Source organism: Mesoplodon mirus (assembly GCF_964341445.2).
Source record: "Mesoplodon mirus genome assembly, chromosome: 3".
NCBI classification, from domain to species: Eukaryota; Metazoa; Chordata; class Mammalia; order Artiodactyla; family Ziphiidae; genus Mesoplodon; species Mesoplodon mirus.
In genome coordinates this window covers 102,882,554-102,907,176 of record NC_138978.1, presented here as the reverse complement: position 1 = coordinate 102,907,176, position 24,623 = coordinate 102,882,554, and the positions used below count along the sequence as shown (strand labels likewise).

At 40.1% G+C, this 24,623-nt stretch overlaps 1 protein-coding gene across 4 annotated transcripts in view; it reads left to right on the top strand.

Moving 5' to 3' along the window:
* The window catches only part of SORT1 (sortilin 1), a 70,838-nt gene that overhangs the window by 4,449 nt on the left and 41,766 nt on the right, over window positions 1–24,623 (top strand). The window lies entirely within an intron of this gene.

Here is a 24,623-nt window from a genome sequence, read left to right as displayed (position 1 = left end):
ATCAAATTTGACGTGTAATTAAAAATACAGCTTTTCTAGCAGAGGGCTGTGTGGCAATGGCTCCAAAAAAAGATACTGCATTTGTAAATTTCTAAAAAAAAAAAAAAAATTTTTTTTTTCAGTTACTTTTCGGTACGCAGGCCTCTCACTGTTGTGGCCTCTCCCATTGAGGAGCACAGGCTCCGGACGGGCAGGCTCAGCGGCCATGGCTTACGAGCCTAGCCGCTCCACGGCACGTGGGATCCTCCCGGACCGGGGCACGAACCCATGTCCCCTGCATCGGCAGGCGGACTCTTAACCACTGCGCCACCAGGGAAGCCCTCAGTTACCTTTTTATCTTTTTCTAACCAGTGTTTCTGTTGCATCTTGTACTCTTCTACTTAAATGCTTGGTGAAAACTTGTTCTTCCCACTGTCTACGTGGCCTCACTGATCTGTACGTAGGTGGTTTTGAGGAGTAATGGGGCTCGGAACAAACTGGTCAATTTCAGTCTGTTCTAGGCAGGGTTTTTTTTACTGACACTGTAATGGTGACTGCAGTCAAAATTGGGTTAGTAATATGTGGCTTTGAGCTAGCTGAGTTGAATGAATCTTCATGATAGACGCTTCATACCTTTAGAGGTTGTTAGGTGAATGCTGGACATGTGGTTTTTTTTTGTTTGGTTTGGTTTTGTTTTTTAAGATTGGGGCTATTTTTTCCTTCTCTGTCCTCAACCCCAGTCTCAGGAAACCACAACAAAAACAAAATCTTCCATTCAGAGCCTGTGGTGTTTTCCTGAGAAAGTTTTCTGTGAATGTAATTTATTTTCTGTTTTGCATTTCAGTATCTGGCCCTCAACTCCTCATCTACAGCATGAGAAGTTTTGGACTAGATTTAAAATGTCTAAAAAACTCTGTGATTAATATGGAAGAAGAGGAGGCCAAAGGTTGTGATCACAAATGTTTACTGGTTGTTTCCAAGTTTAGAAGCAAATTGTGGCTGTTCCATTTCCCAGTTGAACTTGAACATAGCCTGGATTTCACATCTGGGGGTAATTTGTTACCACCTCCAGAGCTTGCTTCGGTGAAATATGAGTGTTCTTAAAAATAACAGGAGTATTTCTTTTTTTCATATAATTGTGAAAGACATTTGACTTTTATTTTTTGGGAAATACTTTATTGTTCCTTGTTGGCTGAAAAAAATCTAATGCAAATCAAAGCTACTAGCTTGGATATTCCAAAAGCAAACCAAATAGATATCTAGCAGTAAATTTGTTTTTTCTTTTCCTTCCCTACAGTACTCTGCCAAAACTGGGGCTTTTATTTTTTCTTTTTGTCTTGGCTGCCTGTGTGCTTGAAAATAGATGGTCAGCTTCCCATTAATATACTCAGCCCTATGCACGTTAGAAACTTACATGTGATTAATTGGCTTGATTTATTTTCATTAGAAGAAAATGTATGGTTTTTTCCTTCTAGGGCTTATGAGTAGTATCTCTCTTACGTTTGATTTTGTTAAGAGTTTTGCTCTTTTTTTTCCTGTATGTTCTAAAAAACTAAGTTCTAATATTGTAGTTGAGCCTGTTTGCAAATCTGATTCAACAGTAAGATCACCCTGAAGTACCAAGAGAAATTGAACTGGGAAGGAAATTTTTAACTGACGTTAGTACTTCCCAGACAGGATAGTTCAGATCAATGTTTATCTGGTACCTGCTCTTTGTCAAAGAGATTCACATCATAAATATGCTATATGCAAAATTCAAAAAAGACTTCTTAATACTCAGATTTGAATCCTGGCTCTGCTGCTTCATAGTTGTATGGTGTGATCATAGACAATCACTTAACTTCTCTGACCTTTATTTATTTATTTATTTTAAACTGGAGAATCAGTTTTAGGATTATTTGGAGGGTCAAACGAGAAGTTTTATCAAAATGTTTTGTTAAATGTATTGTGTAGATATCTTTCACTCACACACTTCTGGAGTTCTGGCCTGTACGTAAGAAAAGTTAAACATTAAAAACATCCACATTGATGTCATCTTAAGGATTTAGCTGTTCAGAGACGGCTTGCTGAGAGTTTGGAAGAAATTTTGAAGAAGGCATGACCACTGCAGTGCAGTGGTCTGGGAAGGCCTCATGGATGAAGAGAGAATCAAGGTGTGGAGGGAATTCTTAGGGAGACCTGTAAAAGCATGGAGGTAGGGAAGTCCAAGACATGCTCAGGGGATGATCAGTGGGGACTTTCTGTTGGGGAGAAGTAGTTGATGAGGAGTATGAAAGACTAAGGTTTCCAGGAAAACATATAGAGAAGTAAAAAAAGATAGCTCTTCCTGCCGATGCAGGAGACACGGGTTCGTGCCCTGGTCCGGGAGGATCCCACGTGCCGTGGAGCGGCTGGACCCATGAGCCATGGCCACTGAGCCTGCGCGTCTGGAGCCTGTGCTCCACAACGGGAGAGGCCGCAGCAGTGGGAGGCCCGCATACCGCAAAAAAAAAAAAAGATAGCTCTTTGTGGGGGATGGAAAAAGAGGGGAGGTATGGGGAGGGAGTCTGCCATTAGGACTTACTGGGGAAAGTGTTTTAACAGGTAGTGGCTGACATGAGGCTAGAGCTGGATAAACCAGAGGTGGAAATGGGGAGCCAAGAAGAGTTATCCTTTTGGAGGTTGACCGTTACTGTGCTCTTGGAAGAGTATGTCCAACAGGAGAGCAGAATAGAGGGCAGGGCCGACCATCTTTTATACTTGAAGTGCTCAAGATTCCAAGAAACAATCCAGGACTCCTGGACCTTATTGAAGGAGGTTGTGAGCCCAGGCATGAGGAACCCAGGAGCTATAAGACAGTGAAGCCCGGGAACAGATTTTTCTGAACATTTGTGAACAAGGGTAAGATTGAACTCTTGCTGATAATGTGCTTAACAGTTTGCATCATAGATTGTTAAGCTGATTAACTGGTCAGATCTCTTACCAAGAAGGCTAAATGACTTGCTTACAGGCCAAGAGCTGGGCATAGAACACTTATGTCCCAACATGGTGCTGCATTTGGAAGTGTTTCATAGAGATATTTTAAGTCAATGCATTTGCTTTAGGGATAAGGCAAGGTTATAGACCCCAGTTGTAAGTCATGTAGTTGTGAATTCCTCTCTGCTCCTTGAGGTCATAGTTCCCTCAACAGAGCTCAATTAGCCCTTCTAAGCCTCAGCTCCCCATCATGTAAAATGAAGTGTTATCATAAGGCTTCAAAGAGAGAATGTTTTGAAAACCTTGAATCCTACCACATATGTAGGGTTTATGTCATTTCTTTTTTTTTTAAATTTATTTAATTTATTTTTGGCTGCACTGGGACTTCGTTGCTGTGCGTGGGCTTTCTCTAGTTGCGGCGAGCAGGGCTACTCTTCGCTGTGGTGCGTGGGCTTCTCATTGCAGTGGCATCTCTTGTTGCAGAGCACGGGCTCTAGGTGTGCGGGCTTCAGTAGTTGTGGCACATGGGCTCAGTAGTTGTGGCTCTCAGGCTCTAGAGCACAGGCTCAGTAGTTGTGGCGCACAGCTTAGTTGCTCCGCGGCATGTGGGATCTTCCCGGAACAGGGCTCAAACCCGTGTCCTCTGCATTGGCAGGCGGATTCGTAACCACTGCGCCACCAAGGAAGCCCTATGTCATTTCTTAATAAGCCTGTTGATATATTACTGTGTCCATAGAGTCCAGTTGTCAGCCAAATGATCCTGATAAATACCAACTCCAGAGGAACATGTGCATAAAAGGAGACAGATGAGGCATAAATGTATTTGGTTTTATCACTTGGCAGGGTTGGGTGACAGGCTTGGGCGGAGGTGGCAAGAATGAGAGTGAGTCAAGATTGGCAGAAATGTAAGAAGCATATGTGTTCTTTTCTTTTTTTTTAACCTTCATGATTACATCAAAATTTTAACTGGTTAATATGAGTGATACTAACAAGTGGTATTAATTGGAGTTCTTTGAGGCCGTGGTTAGGAAGGAATGTGATCACAGGTTAGACCTGGATTCAAACTTCAGTGGTAACCAGGGACAGATGACTCTTAGTGAACCTTAGTTTTTTCATCTATAAAATGGATATACTAATACGTACCTTTTAGGGTCCTTGTGAAGATTAAATGAGACAGTGTAGAATTTGGTGTGTATTCATCCTTTATTGGATGTTTTTTATAATGATTATCTACACAAAGCTTCTAATGCATTACCAGTTAGATGCTCAGATATTTGTGTATGCACTTAAATTTTTTTTCCACAGCTGAAATATTCCAGGAAAATTAGTATGGGTACTCACAGGAACCAAATCTGTGTTAAGAATTATGTACTAGTTATGTCCTTGGACTTGGAGCTAAAAAAAAATTGGGTATGGTGAAGGAGAGACCATCTATTCAAAGTGTCTTTCTTGAAGCTATGGGAGATGGAGGAGAAAATAACCCCACCATCATCAGATACCTGGTCATCTGGTTATAATATTTTCAAGTATATATAGTTATTTACTTATAGTGTTAAAGAGCTTACAATTAAAAAAAATAAGGCTACTTATAATTCAATAACTATTTCTCTTCTCATTCATTAAGCTTTAAATATGTGGTTTTAAGTTGACAGCTCTAAAATGGCACTTTGCTTGTTTCACCTTGATTCATTAACTGAGCAATCACTATTAGCTTTGTACTCTATTGACCTCTGTAACGTTTTAAGAAATATTAGTGAGATGTGATAGGTACTCCTCAAGAACTTAGCTTGAGAGCGTGGCAGACCAGAATGTTAATGGAATTATTTTTTATAATGCACGTATATCTTTAAGGTAGTATCTCACCACTTCCTGGCCTACGTTAACTCTGCTCTAGTTGAAGTTCCCTTCTCACCAGTCCCTTTAGCTTGCCATGTGCTCTGTTGCTTCTCCATTTTTGTTTTCATGGCATTCCTCCTGTCTGAATGCCTTTCTTGCTCTGCTTGTTTTTTTTTTCTGTTCTAGCCTACAACATTTAACAATGCCATGTAATCCAGCACTTTACTATAGTATTCTATTTTGTATTCACTTTCATTTATTCAATTGGTATTCTCCAGATTATAAACACCTTAAAGGTAGTACAAGCATGGCCCCTTAACTTCACCCTTTTGCCTCACATAGTGCTGGAGAAAGCGTAGTCGTTAAATGTGTAGTCTGGAGTCAGACAGACAGAAGCTTGAATCCTTGCTCTACCACTTACCAGCTGTGTAACTTTGGGAGAATTACTTAGCCTCTCTGACCCTCCTTCTTCATCTGTAAAGTAGCAGTGGTGCTTTATATATCATGAGTGCTCAGTAAAGGTCAATATTATTATTATTCAGCAACCTTTTATTGAGCACCTACTATGTGTTGGGCCTTGTACTGGGTACTGGGAACTGATTTGGAACACAACAGACAAGATCCCTGCCTTTATGGACCAGTAGAGAAAATGGACATTAAACACATATGTAATTACAAATACAATAAGTACCAAGAAGGAAAAAAGCAACTACAGGAGAATAATTGACAGAGGTCCTTTTAGCCTGGGGCACTAGGAAGCACTTGCTGAGAAATTACTTAAACTGGTACTGGAAGATGAATAGAATTTTCCCTGTAGGAGTGTGCCAGACAGAGAGAAAAGCATGTTCACAGGCCTGGGGCTAGAAAGAGCGTGGTGCACCCAGAGGTCTGGGAGAAGGCCAGTGTGGCTGCAGCAGAGGGAGGCCGGGCTGGTCCCCACACCCAGTGGGGACCGGTGAGCTTTTATGGTCCAGTCAGCTGGCCACTGGTGCATATCCTTTCATCACTTTCTTTTCTTTGAAATAAGATAAAGATGTAAAAATTAAATGCTAACAGTTTGAAATTTAACTCATTTATTAGGCATGATTAGAAATGAGTTATCCCATGAAGATGAGTTTTTCGAAAACTAAGCCTAGGGTAGGCATTTAAGCCTACCCTTTTGAATGCCAAAGTTTGTTGTTTTTGTTGTTTTTAATGGACATCTTTCTAAAATATGTCTCTGCCTTCTTTGTCAGCAGTATGACCTTAGATCATTAAGGAGTTTAAATTATGCTGTATCACGACTCACATTATTTTAAAGTGGTATGGCATTAATGCCCTCAAGGTCTGTTGAGATTTGTGGGGCTATTTTCTCCCATTTTGAATGGCCCAGATTTATAAGCTTAGTGCCATTGTCTGCCTGTTGAAGTTTACTCTTTTTTTCCTGCAGAAATGATAGTCCCCTTGCAATATCCTGTTCCTTCTTGCTGCTGTCCCCGTCTCTAGATACAGTGTCCCCCAAATTTAACTTCTGTAAGCTAAGAAATTTTACTTAGCTTAATTTTACTTCTGTAAGATGCTTCTGTAAGAAAAAGATTTCTAATTTTAGGCAGTCTGACAGGTTTAGCAGATTGATTTAGAGTGACGGTCTGCAGGTTTCTCTTGTGGTCAGGTGCGTAGGGTTTTATTGCATGGACAGTGTCATCAGAGGTCTCTCTCCCTTGCTTCCTTTCAGTGAGTGTCCAGGTTGTTGAGGTTTCTAGATAATGGAGTTGCTGTTGCCCTTTTCTGTTGACACTAGAGTATTGTGGAGCAACGGGCTGATTTTTGTTGTTGTTTTTTTCCCAAATGAAGGCAGAGCAGTGGAAAAGCAAACTGAGTTGTGAAATTATTGATGAGTCATAGAATTTTAAAGCTTATAGGGACTGGAAATGTCATTCCAGCTTCCTCGCCTTGGTGGTGAAGTTAAGTTTTACTGCCCAAGTTCACAGAGCTGTTGGCAGAGCCGGAAATGAAATTCACATTGACCAGGTATTAGCCCAGTGCTCTCCTCTGTATCATCCTGCCTCACAGAAAACTCTGAATAATTGAATAGGTTTGCAAACTTGCATACTGTTTTATGTTTAGCCTTTTTATTTCTAAGGGTAGTCTCTGGGAGGACTGGAACATTTGTGATTTTATTTTTGGCTCATGTTTTATGATCCTAGCAGTGCCTTATTTAACAGAACTGTATTCTGTTAAGATTTTATTCCTGCCCACAAGAGCTTCGCCCAGGTTTTGTCCCAAACCTCTCTTTTTTTTTTTTTTTTTTTTAATTTTTATTTATTTATTTATGGCTGTGTTGGGTCTTCGTTTCTGTGCGAGGGCTTTCTCTAGTTGCGGCAAGTGGGGGGCCACTCCTCATCGCGGTGCTCGGGCCTCTCACTATCGTGGCCTCTCTTGTTGCGGAGCACAGGCTCCAGACGCGCAGGCTCAGTAATTGTGGCTCACGGGGCTAGCTGCTCCGCGGCATGTGGGATCTTCCCAGACCAGGGCTCGAACCCATGTCCCCTGCATTGGCAGGTAGATTCTCAACCACTGCACCACCAGGGAAGCCCCCAAACCTCTCTTACACCATCACTATGTCCTGTCTGTCCCTGTGTTCCCTGTTTGGGGTTTGGAAGCCTAAATCTTAAATTCCCAGCCTCTATGGGATCACCAGTGCCTTGTTATTTCATTTGATTCTTATTATTCCGTGAGTGAAGGAGCATAATTCAGTTTTACTCCTGAGGAAGTAGATTCCCAAGAGAGAAAATGATTTGTGCCCACTTTCCCAACCGGTTAGTTACTAGACCAGGCTTTAACACCCTTCTGCAGTTTTATTTTCACAATGACAGGTTGTCTTCTGTAGGTTGCGTATCTAGCATGTTTAGTCTTCATTCTTAGGCTTCTGTTAAGACGTGTGTTCATAGAGTATAAGCTCCCTGAGCACAGTGTATGTGTTATCACTGCTGTGTCCGCAGTGCCCCAAAGAGGGTCCGGCACATGGTAGGCAAGCAGATGTATTTGTTGAAAGAAGGAACATGTGTGAAGGATGGCATCATTGAATTCACTCTCCGTTTACTTGCCAGAGAGGTTGCTCCTGATGGCCAGACTGTCGGGTCATCTGCAAGTGGCTTTTAAACTGGGGCGCGCCATGTGAAACTGATCCAGGCTCAGTTGTGCTGGTGTTAATTCTTTCAGTGTTTTACTTTTGATCAGGTGTGTAACTAAAGATAGGCAGAGGTTTCTCATTACCAAAATTTTTTTTCCAAGCTACGGTGACTCTCGGATCCAACTTTAAGTTCTCCCAGCTATAGTAACAGTAACTTAATTAGACTTCTTGTTTGATTAGATGTGAAGACAAAGTTATTTCCGTAAAGAATGTTGTGTTTTATGGCCTTTCTCTTTTCCAGATGGAACTAGGGATTAGCCAAATGACCACAGAAATGGACATTTTTGTTAATTCATGATCTCTAAAATGCGTGGACCTCAGGCTTTAAATGGTGGGCATTAAATGTGTGGATGAGTCTTGCATTATCCTCTGTCAAGATGGTTGTATTTCAGAGAAGGTAGTACAAGCTGTCACCTACTTTCTAACGTAATGGGTCCCTGAAAACCAATTTGGTTATAAATGCCAGTCAGTGACTCCCTGCTGCCCAGAGCTCCCCTACCAGAGGTAAGTATATGGCTATCAGTGCCACCTGGGACACTAGAAATCCCTATTCAACAGATGATGGGGTGGGGAGTAATTCGGTCACCATGGAAAAACTATAAAGAAGAAACACCACCATAAATTCTGCCACTTAGAGATCGTCGCTCTTAGTATTTGGAAGACTATGTTTTTAACCATAAATGCACACACACACGATTTTACATGCTATTCTGTAAACCTGCTTTTTACTCAACATGTTATGAATATCTTTCAATGTCAGTAAATACCTGAAACATTTTCATTAGCACCTGGTATATTGTTTCATTGCATAACATAATGCATTTAACAAAGCTTCAGTTCTTGTCTAGAATATACAGATATAGTAATATGGGGTTGTTATGTGGATTAAATGATAATGTGTGTAAGATGTTTAACACAGTAGATGGCCTGCAGGATGCAATAAACCTTCAGGTGTATAACATATTTTGTAAAGTTGTGTAATTATCCCCTGATAATAAATTCCTGAGTGGGATTGCTTGGGTCATGTGGTGTGGACATTTTCAGTTCTGATTCACATCACCAAATAGCTCTCCAGAAAAGTTACAGCAGTTTATATACTCCCACCCACAGTGCACACAGGTGCTCTGGTCTCCACCCCTCACTGGATACATTTTGTCAAGCGCTTCCAACAGGTGGAAAATGTTAACACATTATTTTTCTTTGATTTTCTTTTGATTACTAGTGAGATTGAATAGCTTTTCAAACATTATTGGTCATTTCTGTGTCCTTTTGTGAATTACTTGTTTGTGTCCTTTGCCTATTTTCTTTTCTTTTAAATTTTATTTATTTTTGGTTGCATTGGGTCTTAGTTGCTGCACACGGGAGCCTACGCTTCGTTGCAGTGCGCAGTCTTCTCATCGCGGTGGCTTCTCATGTTGCGAGCATGGGCTCTAGGTGCTGGCTTCAGTAGTTGCAGCACACAGGCTCAGTAGTTGCAGCACGCGGGCCCTAGAGCACGTAGTTGTGACACATGGGCTCAGTAGTTGTGGCTCGTGGGCTCTAGAGCGCAGGCTCAGTAGTTGTGGCGCACGGGCTTAGTTGCTCTGCAGAATGTGGGATCTTCCCGGACCAGGGCTCGGACCCATGTCCCCTGCATTGGCAGGTGGATTCTTAACCACTGCGCCACCAGGAAAGTCCCTGCCTATTTTCTTTTGAGATCTTTATCTTTTTCTTATTGATCTGAAAACTCTGTATTAACCCTTTATTGTGTTACAAATAATTTTTTCCAGTTTTTTTAAACTTTATGTTCAGTATTTTGCCATTAATTTTTTTTAATAGTCAAAGTAATTGTTCTGGGTTTTGTATCATTTTTTGTAATGTTTTTCTCATTTCTAAGATTATAAAAATATTCACTCATACTTCTGGGATTTTTATGGTTTAACTTTCTGTATTTAAATCTTTGTCATATGTGGAATTTAATGTGGAGTCGAGGTGGGGGGGGTGTGTAAGAAGGGAATTAGGAATCCAGCTTTTTATTTTTCCCAAATAGCTGGTTTTTCCAAAACTCTTTTACCACTGATTTGAAGTGCTTGCTTTATCGTACCCTAAAAGAAACTTTGTCCAGTCTTGGACTTTGTTTTGTTCCATTGATCTGTCTTACCTATTCCTGTGCCAGTGACTGTGCTGGGGGATTCGTAAACCTCTCCCTAGATGGGGCAAGGTTTACGCTCATCTGCTCCTGACAGAATCAGGCTGACATTTGACATAGCTCATCTGAAAGTTCTTGGTTTCTGAGCTTTCTGCAATAGGGTATGATTATGTAATCTGAATTACTGTATTTACTCTGTGGCCCCTCTAGATGCTGGTTTTGGATTGCTAATCACACAAACAGTATATTTACGTGGTCTCCCTTAATTTTGACCTGCTTCTAGATCCTGCATTTGACTGACTGCTTAGCAATATGTAGTGGCCAGATCGTGTTCTCTTAGTGCTAAATAATCTACCTCTTAAGCATACTACATTGGAGCAGCACAACTATTGTTTACCAGAAATAAAACAGGCTTCAGCTCTCTGCCACCTTCTCCATTTCATTTGTCATGCATACAGCTAATACATAACATCTTTTTTGTAACAATGCTTGAAGTAGACACTTTACCTTCTATTGGCTGGACTCCTCAACTCCTAAATGTTTTTATATGTTTAGTATTTTAATATTCTAGGATATTCATTGGAAATATTGTGTTGGAGGTTTGGGGTTTTCTCTTCCTAAAGGGCTTATTCTGCCTTTCAGTTCTTTCTATCCACAGAGCTTTGTCCTCTGCTCTTATTTTTTTTATTCATCTAACTTTGCCTTGATTAGAGCAGTTGAACCATAACTTATTAGTTGATTATATTCAGCTGTATGTACCGTTGGAAACCTACCTCATTTTTTTTTCTTTTTACGATTTGTTTTTATTTGTATCACACAGTACAACTGTTCAAAAAACTTTATGTCATTCTGGAAAAGAAAAGGCTACCTTAAATAGAAGGACCAAAGTGATAATGGGGAGAATAAAATAGGTTAATGCAGGAAAATGCGGTTTTGGATTCTTTATCTAATAATGGTATGATAGGCAGAAAGAGTTCCAAGTTTTACTTCCAAAGGACCAAAACAAATGAAATCCTAGAAAAGAATATGGAGGCAGCCAACTAGACAGTTGACCATTACATAGGTAGAACATAACCCCCCTTCCATTTATCCCATCGCCAAGGCGTATCATTTGCTTTTGCTTAGGACCAGGAATGTGTACATTGTGATGCTCAGAAAGGCAGCAGAGAAGCACCATATATTTTCAATCCAGAATGAACACAACATACTGTGGAGTCTTTTGGGTTTAGTTTCTTCCAAGAATAGATCTACTCTTGTGGGGTAAAAGAAAGTAAGAACCAGGCTGCCCTGGGAAACCTTCCTTGTTTGAGTGAGTGATCCTGTGGCCTCGTCTCAGCTTTCTTTGGGTATTTCAAGAAGTACTTTTTCTTTTCACACACATTTCCTTTTCTCTATTTTTATTTTCCTTTTATTCCCACTGTAACTGTGTTTATCCTGATCTTGAAATTCTTATTTAACAAGTACTTAATAGCATATACCGTATACGCAGCACTTTACTAGTTGGTGAAATTAATATATTTTATTTGTGTTACCCTTTGAAATTTTTCAAAATACTTGCCTATATCTTCGCGTTTGTTCTGCCTGCACAGCCCCCTTCTACCATACCTTGCTATTGCTCCCAGCTGCTCCCAGCTCTGTCAGCCCCACTTAAATCTTAGTGGACAGACTTTTATTTCTTCATACTCAAATATTTGAATTTCTCTTCTGTATATCTACTCCTGGCCATTGCCTCTAAACACTTTGATTTGTTTATCAATTTTTGACTATATGGAATTGATGGTAACTACAGTGAAGGAGAGGAGTAAGGTCACTATTGTATGTGTGAATACCCAAGAACACATACTAGTGTTTAATAATGTGGCTGGCAGTAAGGGCATAGGAAGAAACCCTACTTAGCTAGTATTTACTGAAATGGTGGTAATCATGGTAGAGGGGAGATTACACACAGATCAATTTTGGTAGCAGGGGTTTGGGAATACACTTTTACGGAGATGTTAGTGGAGAACTTACTATCTATAAGACCTTGTGCTAGGCCTGACAGGAAATACCAGATCATACTGTTTGCCATCTAAGAATTCCTAACATGATTTGCGAGGTAGCCAAATATGTAAATAGTTATACTACAAGCAACATCAATAAGTGCTGTGAGAATAATACATAAGAAGAGGTTATTCAAGCTCCGATAATTAGGAACTAGAGTGGTTGGTTTTACATGGAAAAATGGGATTTCAGCTATCTTTCAGATCTTTTGCATTGGTGTAGTCCCTCTGTTGTGGCTATCAAAAAGAAACACCCACAATGTGGAAATGTAAATTGGTGCAGCCACTATGGAAAACAGTATGGAGATTCCCCAGAAAACTAAAAATAGACTTTGCCATATGGTCCAGCAATCCCACTCCTGGACATATACACAGACAAAACTATAATTCTAAAAGATACATGCACTCCTATGTTCATGGCAGCACTATTTACAATAGCCAAGACATAGAAACAACCTAAATGTCCATCGACAGGTGAATAGATAAAGAAGATGTATGTACACAATGGAATATTACTCAGCCATAAAAAATAATGAAATACTGTAATGCCATTTGCAATGACATGGATGGACCTAGAGATTATCATACTGAGAGAAGTAAGTCAGAAAGAGAAAGAAATATCATACGATATTACTTATATGTGGAATCTAAAATAGGACACAAATGAACATAAGTACAAAACAAAAACAGACTCAGGTACAGAGAACAGACTTGTGATTCCCAGTGGTGGGGTGTATGTGTGTGAGAGAAGGATTGGGATTTTGGGATTAGCAGATGCAAACTATTGTATATAGAATGGATAAACAACAAGGTTTTCCTGTATAGCACAGGGAATTATGTTCAACATCCTGTGATAAACCATAATGGAAAAGAATATGTATATTGGGTTAGCCAAAAAGTTCATTTGGGTTTTTTCCATATGATGTTAAGGAAAGGGCTTCCCTGGTGGTGCAGTGGTTGAGGGTCCGCTTGCCGATGCAGGGGACACAGGTTCATGCCCCAGTCCGGGAAGATCCCACATGCCGCGGAGCGGCTGGGCCCCTGAGCCATGGCCACTGAGCCTGCGCGTCCGGAGCCTGTGCTTCGCAATGGGAGAGGCCACAACAGTGAGAGGCCCACGTACCGAAAAAAAAAAAAAAAAAACAGATGTTAAGGAAAAACCCAAACTAACTTTTTGACCAACCCAATATGTATAACTGAGTCACTTTGCTGTACAACAGAAATTAAACACAACATTGTAAATCTACTATACTTCAATAAAATTTTAAAAAGAAAAGAAAAACCCACCATATAATGCTGAGGAGTGATGGACAAGTTGAGAACAGAACCTTTCTTCTTAAAACCTGCATTTTTCTTAATGTGTAAAATTTAGTGATTTTTCATACATTCAGAGAGTTATGCAATTGTCAACTACAATCATTTTTTATTTTTATTTTTTTAACATCTTTATTAGAGTATAATTGCTTTACAATGGTGTGTCAGTTTCTGCTTTATAACAAAGTGAATCAGTTATACATATACATATGTCCCCATATCTCTCCCCTCTAGCATCTCCCTCCCTCCCACCCTCCCTATCCCACCCCTCTAGGTGATCACAAAGCACTGAGCTGATCTCCCTGTGCTATGCAGCTGCTTCCCACTAGGTATCTATTTTACGTGTGGTAGTGTATATATGTCCATGCCACTCTCTCACTTTGTCCCAGCTTACCCTTCCCCCTCCCTGTATCCTCAAGTCCATTCTCTAGTAGGTCTGCATCTTTATTCCCGTCTTGCCCCTAGGTTCTTCTGACCATTTTTTTTTTTTTTAGATTCCATATATATGTGTTAGCATACGGTATTTGTTTTTCTCTTCCTGACTTACTTCACTCTGAATAACAGTCTCTAGGTCTATCCACCTCACTACAAATAACTCAGTTTCATTCCTTTTTATGGCTGAGTAATATTCCATTGTATATATATGCCACATCTTCTTTATCCATTCATCTGTTGATGGACACTTAGGTTGCTTCCATGTCCTGGCTATTGTAAATAGAGCTGCAATTAACATTTTGGTACATGACTCTTTTTAAATTATGGTTTTCTCAGGGTATATGCCCAGTAGTGGGATTGCTGGGTCATATGGTAGTTCAATTTTTAGTTTTTTAAGGAACCTCCGTACTGTTCTCCATAGTGGCTGTATCAATTTACATTCCCACCAACAGTGCAAGAGGGTTCCCTTTTCTCCACACCCTCTCCAGCATTTATTGTTTGTAGATTTTTTGATGATGGCCATTCTGACTGGTGTGAGATGATATCTCATTGTAGTTTTGATTTGCATTTCTCTAATGATTAATGATGTTGAGCATTCGTTCATGTGTTTGTTGGCAATCTTTATATCTTCTTTGGAGAAATGTCTGTTTAGGTCTTCTGCCCATTTTTGGATTGGGTTGTTTGTTTTTTTGATATTGAGTTGCATGAGTTGCTTGTATGTTTTGGAGATTAATCCTTTGTCAGTTGCTTCATTTGCAAATATTTTCTCCTATTCTGAGGTTTGTCTTTTCATCTTGTTTATGGTTTCCTTTGCTGTGCAAAAGCTTTTAAGTTTCATTAGGTGCCATTTGTTTATTTTTGTTTTTATTTCCATTTCTCTAAGAGGGGGATCAAAAAGGATCTTGCTGTGATTTATGTCATAGAGTGTTCTGCCTATGTTTTCCTCTAAGAGTTTGATGGTGTCTGGACTTACATTTAGGTCTTTAATATATTTTGAGTTTATTTTTGTGTGTGGTGTTAGGGAGTGTTCTAATTTCATTCTTTTACATGTAGCTGTCCAGTTTTCCCAGCACCACTTATTGAAGAGGCTGTCTTTTCTCCACTGTATATTCTTGCCTCCTTTATCAAAGATAACGTGACCATATGTGCGCGGGTTTATCTCCGGGCTTTCTATCCTCTTCCATTGATCTATATTTCTGTTATTATGCCAGTACCATACTGTCTTGATTACAGTAGCTTTGTAGTATAGTCTGAAGTCAGGGAGCCTGATTCCTCCAGCTCCGTTTTTCTTTCTCAAGATTGCTTTGGCTATTTGGGGTCTTTTGTGTTTCCATACAAATTGTGAAATTTTTTGTTCTAGTTCTGTGAAAAATGCCATTGGTAGTTTGATAGGGATTGCATTGAATCTGTAAATTGCTTTAGGTAGTAGAGTCATTTTCACAATGTTGATTCTTCCAATCCAAGAACATGGTATATCTCTCCATCTGTTTGTATCATCTTTAATTTCTTTCATCAGTGTCTTATAAGTTTCTGCATACATGTCTTTTGTCTCCTTAGGTAGGTTTATTCCTAGATATTTTATTCTTTTTGTTGCAATGGTAAATGGGAGTGTTTTCTTAATTTCACTTTCAGATTTTGCATCATTAGTGTATAGGAATGCGAGAGATTTCTGTGCATTAATTTTGTATCCTGCTAGTTTACCAAATTCATTGATTAGCTCTAGTAGTTTTCTGGTAGCATCTTTAGGATTCTCTATGTATAGTATCATGTCATCTGCAAACAGTGACAGCTTTACTTCTTCTTTTCCAGTTTGGATTCCTTTTATTTCTTTTTCTTCTCCGATTGCCATGGCTAGGACTTCCAAAACTATGTTGAATAAGAGTGGTGAGAGTGGGCAACCTTGTCTTGTTCCTGATCTTAGTGGAAATGGTTTCAGTTTTTCACCCTTGAGGACGATGTTGGCTGTGGATTTGTCATATATGGCCTTTATTATGTTGAGGAAAGTTCCTTCTATGCCTACTTTATGGAGGGTTTTTATCATAAATCGGTGTTGAATTTTGTCGAAAGCTTTCTTTGCATCTATTGAGAGATGATCATATGGTTTTTCTCCTTCAAGTTGTTAATATGGTGTATCACGTTGATTGATTTGCGTATATTGAAGAATCCTTGCATTCCTGGGATAAACCCCACTTTATCATAGTGTATGATCCTTTTAATGTACTGTTGGATTCTGTTTGCTAGTATTTTGTTGAGGATCTTTGCATCTGTGTTCATCAGTGATGTTGGCCTGTAGTTTTCTTTCTTTGTGACATCTTTGTCTGGTTTTGGTATCAGAGCGATGGTGGCCTCGTAGAATGAGTTTGGGAGTGTTCCTTCCTCTGCTATATTTTGGAAGAGTTTGAGAAGGATAGGTGTTAGCTCTTCTCTACATGTTTGATAGAATTTGCCTGTGAAACCATCTGGTCCTGGGCTTTTGTTTCTTGGAAGATTTTTAATCACATTTTCAATTTCAGTGCTTGTGATTGGTCTGTTCATATTTTCTATTTCTTCCTGATTGAGTCTTCGCAGGTTGTGCATTTCTAAGAATTTGTCCATTTCTTCCAGGTTGTCCATTTTATTGGCATAGAGTTTCTTGTAGTAATCTCTCATGATCCTTTGTATTTCTGCAGTGTCAGTTGTTACTTTTCCTTTTTCATTTCTGATTCTGTTGATTTGAGTCTTCTTCCTCTTTTTCTTGTGAGTCTGGCTAATGGTTTATCAATTTTGTTTATCTTCTCAAAGAACCAGGTTTTAGTTTTATTGATCTTTGCTATCATTTCCTTCATTTCTTTTTCATTTATTTGTGATCTGATCTTTATGATTTCTTTCTTTCTGCTAACTTTGGGGTTTTTTTGTTCTTTTTCTAATTGCTTTAGGTGTAAGGTTAGGTTGTTTATTTCAGATGTTTCTTGTTTCTTAAGGTAGGCTTGTATAGCTGTAAACTTCCCTCTTAGAACTGCTTTTGCTGCATCCCATAGGTTTTGGGTCGTCGTGTTTTCATTGTCATTTGTTTCTAGGTATTTTTTGATTTCCTCTTCGATTTCTTCAGTGATCTCTTGGTTATTAAGTAGTGTGTTGTTTAGCCTCCACGTGTTTGTATTTCTTACAGAGTTTTTCCTGTAATTGATATCTAGTCTTATAGTGTTGTGGTTGGAAAAGATACTTGATAGATTTCAGTTTTCTTAAATTTAACCAAGGCTTGACCCCCAAGATATGATCTGTCCTGGAGAATGTTCCATGAGCACTTGAGAAGAATGTGTATTCTGTTGTTTTTGGATGGAATGTCCTATAAATATCAATTAAGTCCATCTTCTTTAATGTATCATTGAAAGCTGTGTTTCCTTATTTATTTTCATTTTGGATGATCTCTCCATTGGTAAAAGTGGGGTGTTAAAGTCCCCTACTATGATTGTGTTACTGTCCATTTCTCCTTTTATGGCTGTTAGTATTTGCCTTATGTATTGAGGTGCTCCTATGTTGGGTGCATAAATATTTACAATTGTTATATCTTCTTCTTGGATTGATCCCTTGATCATTATGTAGTGTCCTTCTTTGTCTCTTGTAATAGTCTTTGTTTTAAAGTCTTATTTTGTCTGATATGAGAATTGCTACTCCAGCTTTCTTTTGATTTCCATTTGCATGGAATATCTTTTTCTGTCCCCTCACTTTCAGTCTGTATGTGTCCCTGGGTCTGAAGTGGGTCTCTTGTAGACAGCATATATTCGGGTCTTGTTTTTGTATCCATTCAGCCAGTCTATATCTTTTCATTGGAGCATTTAAACCATTTACATTTAAGGTAAATATCAATATGTATGTTCCTATTACCATTTTCTTAATTGTTTTGGGTTTATTATTGTAGGTCTTTTCCTTCTCTTGTGTTTCCTGCCTAGAGAAGTTCCTTTAGCATTTGTTGTAAAGCTGGTTTGGTGGTGCTGAATTCTCTTAGCTTTTGCTTGTCTGTAAAGCTTTTAATTTCTCTGTCAAATGTGAATGAGATCCTTGCTGGGTAGAGTAATCTTGGTTGTAGGTTTTTCTCTTTCAACACTTTAAATATGTCCTGCCACTCTCTTCTGGCTTGCAGAGTTTCTGCTGAAAGATCAGCTGTTAACCTTATGTGGATTCCCTTATGAGTTACTTGTTGTTTTTCCTTTGCTGCTTTTAATATTTGTTGTTTGTATGTAATTTTTGATAGTTTGATTAATATGTGTCTTGGCGTGTTTCTCCTTGGATTTATCCTGTATGGGACTCTCTGTGCTTCCTGGACTTGATTAACTATTTCATTTCCCATATTAGGGAAGTTTTCAACTATAATCTCTTCAAATATTTTCTCAGTCCCATTCTTTTTCTCTTCTTCTTCTGGGACCCCTGTAATTCTAATGTTGGTGCATTTAATGTTGTCCCAGAGGTCTCTGAGACTGTCCTCAATTCTTTTCATTCTTTTTTCTTTATTCTGCTCTGCAGTAGTTATTTCCACTATTTTATCATGCAGGTCACTTATCCGTTCTTCTGCCTCAGTTATTCTGCTATTGATCCCTTCTAGATAATTTTTAATTTCATTTATTGTATTGTTCATCTCTGTTTTTTTGCTCTTTAATTCTTATGGTTCCTTGTTAAACGTTTCTTGTATTTTCTCCATTTTATTTCCAAGATTTTAGATCATCTTTACTATCATTATTCTGAATTCTTTTTCAGGTAAACTGCCTATTTCCTCTTCATTTGTTAGGTCTGGTGGGTTTTTATCTTGCTCCTTCATCTGCTCTGTGTTTCTCTGTCTTCTCATTTGCTTAACTTACTGTATTTGGGGTCTCCTTTTCGCAGGCTGCAGGTTCATAGTTTCCATTGTTTTTGGTGTCTGTCCCCAGTGGCTAAGGTTGGTTCAGTGGCTTGTGTAGGCTTCCTGGTGGAAGGGACTAGTGCCTATGTTCTGGTGGATGAGGCTGGATCTTGTCTTTCTGGTGGGCAGATCCACGTCTGGTGGTGTGTTCTGGGGTGTCTGTGGCCTTATTGTGATTTTATGCAGCCTCTGTGCTAATGGATGGGGTTGTGTTCCCATCTTGCTAGTTGTTTGGCATAGGTTGTCCAGCACTGGAGCTTGCTGCTCGTTGAGTGGAGCTGGGTCTTGGCGTTGAGATGGAGATCTCTGAGAGATTTTCACCGTTTGATATTATGTGGAGCTGGGAGGTCTCTTGTGGACCACTGTCCTGAACTTGGCTCTCCCACCTCAGTGGCATAGCCCTGACGCCTGGCTGGAGCACCAAAAGCCTGTCTTCCACACGGCTCAGAATAAAATGGAGAAACAAAAGAAAGAAAGAAGAAGATAAAATAAAATAAAGTTATTAAAATAAAGATAATTATTGGGCTTTCCTGGTGGCGCAGTGGTTGAGAGTCCGCCTGCTGATGCAGGGGACACGGGTTCGTGCCCCGGTCAGGGAAGATCCCACATGCCACGGAGTGGCTGGGCCCGTGAGCCATGGCCGCTGAGCCTGCGTGTCTGGAGCCTGTGCTCCGCAACGGGAGAGGCCACAACAGTGAGGGGCCCGTGTACCACACACACAAAAAGAATAATAATTATTATTATCATTATTAAGAAAAAAATTTTTTTAAGTAATTAAAAAAAAAAACAAAAAAAACCCCGGACTGACAGAACCCTAGGACAAATGGTAAATGCAAAGCTATACAGACAAAAATCATACACAGAAGCATACACATACACACTCACAAAGAGAGAAAAAGGGAAAAATACATATATATCTTTGCTTCCAAAGTCCACCTCCTCAATTTGCGATGATTCGTTGTCTATTCAGGCATTGCACAGATGCAGGGTACATCAAGTTGATTGTGGAGCTTTAATCCACTGCTCCTGAGGCTGCTGGGAGAAATTTTCCTTTCTCTTCTTTATTCGCACAGCTCCCGGAGTTCAGCTTTGGATTTGGACCCGCCTCTGCGTGTAGGTTGCCTGAGGGCATCTGTTCTTTGGTCAGACAGGATGGGGTTAAAGGAGCAGCTGATTCGGAGGCTCTGGCTCACTCAGGCCAGGGGTAGGGAGGGGTACGGATGCAGGGCGAGCCTGCGGCGGCAGAGGCCAGCATGACGTTGCACCAGCCTGAGGCACGCCGTGCGTTCTCCTGGGGAAGTTGTCCCTGGATCACGGGACCCTAGCATTGGCAGGCTGCACGGCCTCCCGGGAGGGGAGGTATGGGTAGTGACCTGTGCTCGCACACAAGCCTCTTGGTGGCAGCAGCAGCAGCAGCCTTAGCGTCTCATGCCCGTCTGTGGGGTCCGCGCTGATACCCGCGACTCGCGCCTGTCTCTGGAGCTCCTTTAAGCGGCGCTCTTAATCCCCTCTCCTCTCGCACCAGGAAACAAAGAGGCAAGAAAAGGTCTCTTCTCTCTTTGGCAGCTGCAGACTTTTTCCTGGACTCCCTCCCGGCTAGCTGTGGCGCACTAGGCCCCTTCAGGCTGTGTTCACGCAGCCAACCCCAGTCCTCTCCCTGGGGTCTGACCGAAGCCCGAGCCTCAGCTCCCAACCCCTACCCATCCAGGCGGGTGAGCAGAGAAGCCTCTGGGGCTGGTGAGTGCTGGTCGGCACCGATCCTCTGTACGGGAATCTCTCCGCTTTGCCCTCTGCACCCCTGTTGCTGAGCTCTCCTCCATGGCTACAGAGCTTCCCCCATCCGCCACCGGCAGTCTCCGCCCACGAAGGGTCTTCCTGGTGTGTGGAAACCTTTCCTCCTTCACAGCTCCCTCCCACTGGTGCAGGTCCCGTCCCAATCCTTTGTCTCTGTTTTTTCTTTTTTCTTTTACCCTACCGAGGTACATGGGGAGTTTCTTACCTTTTGGGAGGTCTGAGGTCTTCTGCCAGCGTTCAGTAGGTGTTCTGTAGGAGTTGTTCCACATGTAGATGTATTTCTGATGTATTTGTTGGGAGGAAGGTGATCTCCGTGTCTTACTCTTCCACCCTCTTGAAGCTCCTCCAGAACCTGCATTTTTAAAAGGTATTTTCACTGGGTATAGAATTCTGCCTTTACAGTTTTTTTCCCTATTCTTTAAAGATGTTGATACACTGGCTTGCATTGTTTCTGTAGAGAAGTCTACTATGATTTTTTGTTCCTCTGTATGTAATAATCATTTTTTCTTCTGGATTCTTTTAAGATTTTTATCTATCACTGATTTTAAACAATTTGAATATGATGTGCCCTGGTGTAGTTTTCATTGTGTTTCTTGAGCTTGGGGTTTGTGAGCTTCTTGGATCTCTGGGTTTGTATTTTTCATGAAATTTGGGAAAACTGTGGCTATTGTTTCTTCAAATTTTTTTTTTCTATTTCCACCCTCCACATCTTCCAGAGACTCCAGTTATATGTGTGTGTTTGTGTGTGTACATATACATATATATATATGTATATATGTATAGTTGCTTGAAGTTCTGTAGTTCAGTGATGCTCTCTTAATTTTTTGTGTGTGTCTTTTTTTGTGTGTTTCTGTTTGGATAGTTTCCACTGGGAGTGTCTTCCAGTTTGTTAATCTTCTCTTCTACAATGTCTAATTTCCTGTTAATCCTATCCAGTGTAATTTTCATCTCAGTTGTTGTATTTCTCATCTCTAGAAGTCCAATTTGAGTCTTTTAAAAATATCTTCTGTATCCTTATTTAATGCTTATCTTTGCTCAGTCTGTTCTCTAACTTCTTTTCTTTTATATTGGAGTATAATTGCTTTACACTGTTGTGTTAGTTTATTCTCTAACTTCTTGAATGAACATATGGAGTATAATTATAACATTTAATGTCCTTAATCTTGTTATCTGTATTATTTCCGGGTCAGTTTGATTGATTTTTCTCTTCATTATGGGTCCTGTTTTCTTCTTTGCGTGCCTGGTTATTTTTTATTGACTGTTGGATGTGGTGAATTTTATCCTCTTGGGTACTGCATATTTTAATATGCCTGTAAATATTCTTGAACTTTGTTTTGGGACGTAGTTAGGTTACTTGACAATAGTTTGATCCTTTTTGGTCTTGCTTTTAAGCTTTCTAGGCAAGGCTGGTATAGCATTTAGTCTAGGATTAATTTTTCTTCATTACCAAGGTAAAACTTTTCTGAATATTCTGTCCAAATCCTTGTGAAATATGTGGTTTTCTCCTATGATTTTTGGGAACAGGAATTGTTTCTGGTCCTGTGTGATACACAGATATTGTTTCCTTCAATTTTTTCAGGTATGTTTTTCCCTGGCCTCAGGTAGTTTCCTCACATTCATGTGATGATTAGTACTCAGATGAACCCTTGGCAGGGTGGTTAGGGAGCCCCCATATATAGATCTCCACTGTTCTCTTTCTTTGTAGCTCCTTCCTCTTTCATACACTAAACTATGAACTCCAGCCTCTTTGGCCTCCTCAGACTATCAGCTCATCTCTTCAAGTGAGGAAGAACTCTGGGCTCTGCCTGAGCTCCTCTTCTTTGTACCGTGGCCTGAAAATTATCTCCGGACAGTAAACTAGGGCAGATGTAGGCCCTCGTTTGCTTCTTCTCTCTCAGGGATCATTGTCCTTCATTGCCAGAAGTCCAATGTCTTGAAGACTGTTGTTTTATATATTCTGTGCTGTTTTAGTTGTTTCAGGTGGGAAGGTAAATATGATCCATGTTACTCCATCTTGGCCAGAAGCAGAAGTCCTCTCAGAATAAAACTTCTACATTTCATACTCATTTCTGCCTTGGGGAAATTAAGTGGATCTGGCCTTATTTTTTCACTTCATTATCCTCCTTTTCAGAGCTTTGCAAGTAGTTCTTCTAGGAAATGAATTCAATATTTATTGTCTTCCATGTGCTCTTGCTATATATTAGTTGCCAGAATGAATAGGCTTGGTCGCTGCACCAGATAGGCTTCATGTCTAGTGAGGGAGGCAGACAAGATTCTTGTTGCTATAATTAAAAGTAACACACGTTTTGAAATATCTAAGATACTACCATAATGTAGAGTGACGTACATTGTGGTAAACATGATAAATAATCAAGCATTAGAATTAATGGCCATTTGCTGACATTTGTAAATTCTGTCTCCTAACTATGACCAGGTTGTCCACCCTTTTCCTGGACATCTGTAATTCTCCCGTTAAAGGGGTAGGATTGTATCTGGGGTCTTGGTTCCCCATTCTCCTGGATTTGTCTCCTTTCCATATGACCTTTTCTTTCTACCTGAGCTCTGGTCTGTTGTTAGATCTGATTTCATTTTTCTCTTTTAGTAAGTTCTCTAGTATAAGAGTGGTAAAAACTGAAATATAAAAAATTAATGGCTTTTTTCTCTAGGTGGATGAGTTTTTCAGTGAGTTTGTGTGTTTTCAAAAGTAAAATTTAGTTGGTTGTTGGGAAGGGAAGGTTAAGGGTAGCAGAAGACCACAATTGTAATTCATGAATTTCACCTGCGTTTTCCCACAGGAACTCTGGATGATGAATGAGGTCAGCTATCCTTTGATTTGTTTGGGTTAAGTTGAGGGTTGCTAGTGTCATCTAATAATCCTCCTCCTTCTGTGACTGAGCAGTAGGAAGATATGAGTAATTCCAGTGTCTGCTGATTGGTTCAGGTGTGTAGAGCATTGCCTGAAAAGTGAAAGCTTGATCAAGCTAGCCAGAGCTCCAGGGATGGGATTTTTCTTTTATCCTAGTCAGCTGTTGTGCCCAGAACCTTTCTTGGAAAGATAGCCTCTGTTTAGATAACTGTTAGCCCATGTGATCTATCTGGTGTTTGTGGAAGCTCTGGATATTCCTGCTCTCCTCAAGGAGCTCATTGATGTAATTTCAGGCACTGTATCCTCACTCAAGAGAACATGCTGTCTTGCTCTGTGTGGCATCTTACAAGACGTGCTGCTGTGTCAGTTTTTAAGCTTCTGGTTCCAGATGTCTCTAGCAGACCTACTTTTTCTCAGATGCTTGGCCGGCTTACATGTATGAATAGCCTTTCTGTCCTGCAGTGGCTGTGAGAAGCTCTGAGCGTTTGAGAGTTAACCAGCACTTACTGAGCAAGCCGTCTGTGTGGCACTGATTATTTACAGAGATTATACAAGAGATTCTGTCGACCTCAAAGGTACTTACAGTACAGGGGGAAATAGTATAGGTGAAGTCAGTGGCCCATTTAGGAGGACCACAAAAGAAAATTAAAGGATAAGCAAAACAGTTAGTGTTTTGAGTTCTGTTTCTTCAGACTTGTCTGTTGGGAATGGTGGCTTGAGTGACCAAGCAGCTGGAATCCCACCAGCTGCTTATGGACATGTTCTATTTTGAGATCAGCTGTGTGGTTTGGGAAGGATGTATAATCATTTTCAACAAATGCTCATTGAGCATGCAGAGTATCATGGTAGGCACAGGGCATACCGTGACTATAAAATTATATCCTCACCTCCTAAGGAACTGCTCATATTTGGAAAGGCAGGACATATTTAAGATTTTTAAAATCTTAATAATATATAAGTCTTCATAAAAGAAAAGTATAGTCATCAACATTTAGTAGAAATATATACTAAACTACTAACCCCTCTGGGTGGTGGGGCTGTGGCGGGAAAGAGGAAGGATCTTCACTTCTTACTATATACATTTCTATATATATAGTAAGAAATTTTTACCAAGCGCTAATGCTGCCTTTTTGGTGTTATTTCTTTATCGGTTAAAAAAGTGATAGAGACTAGTAGATTATACACATAATGTTAGCCTTGAATATCTCTGTGTGATAGAATTATGAATGATT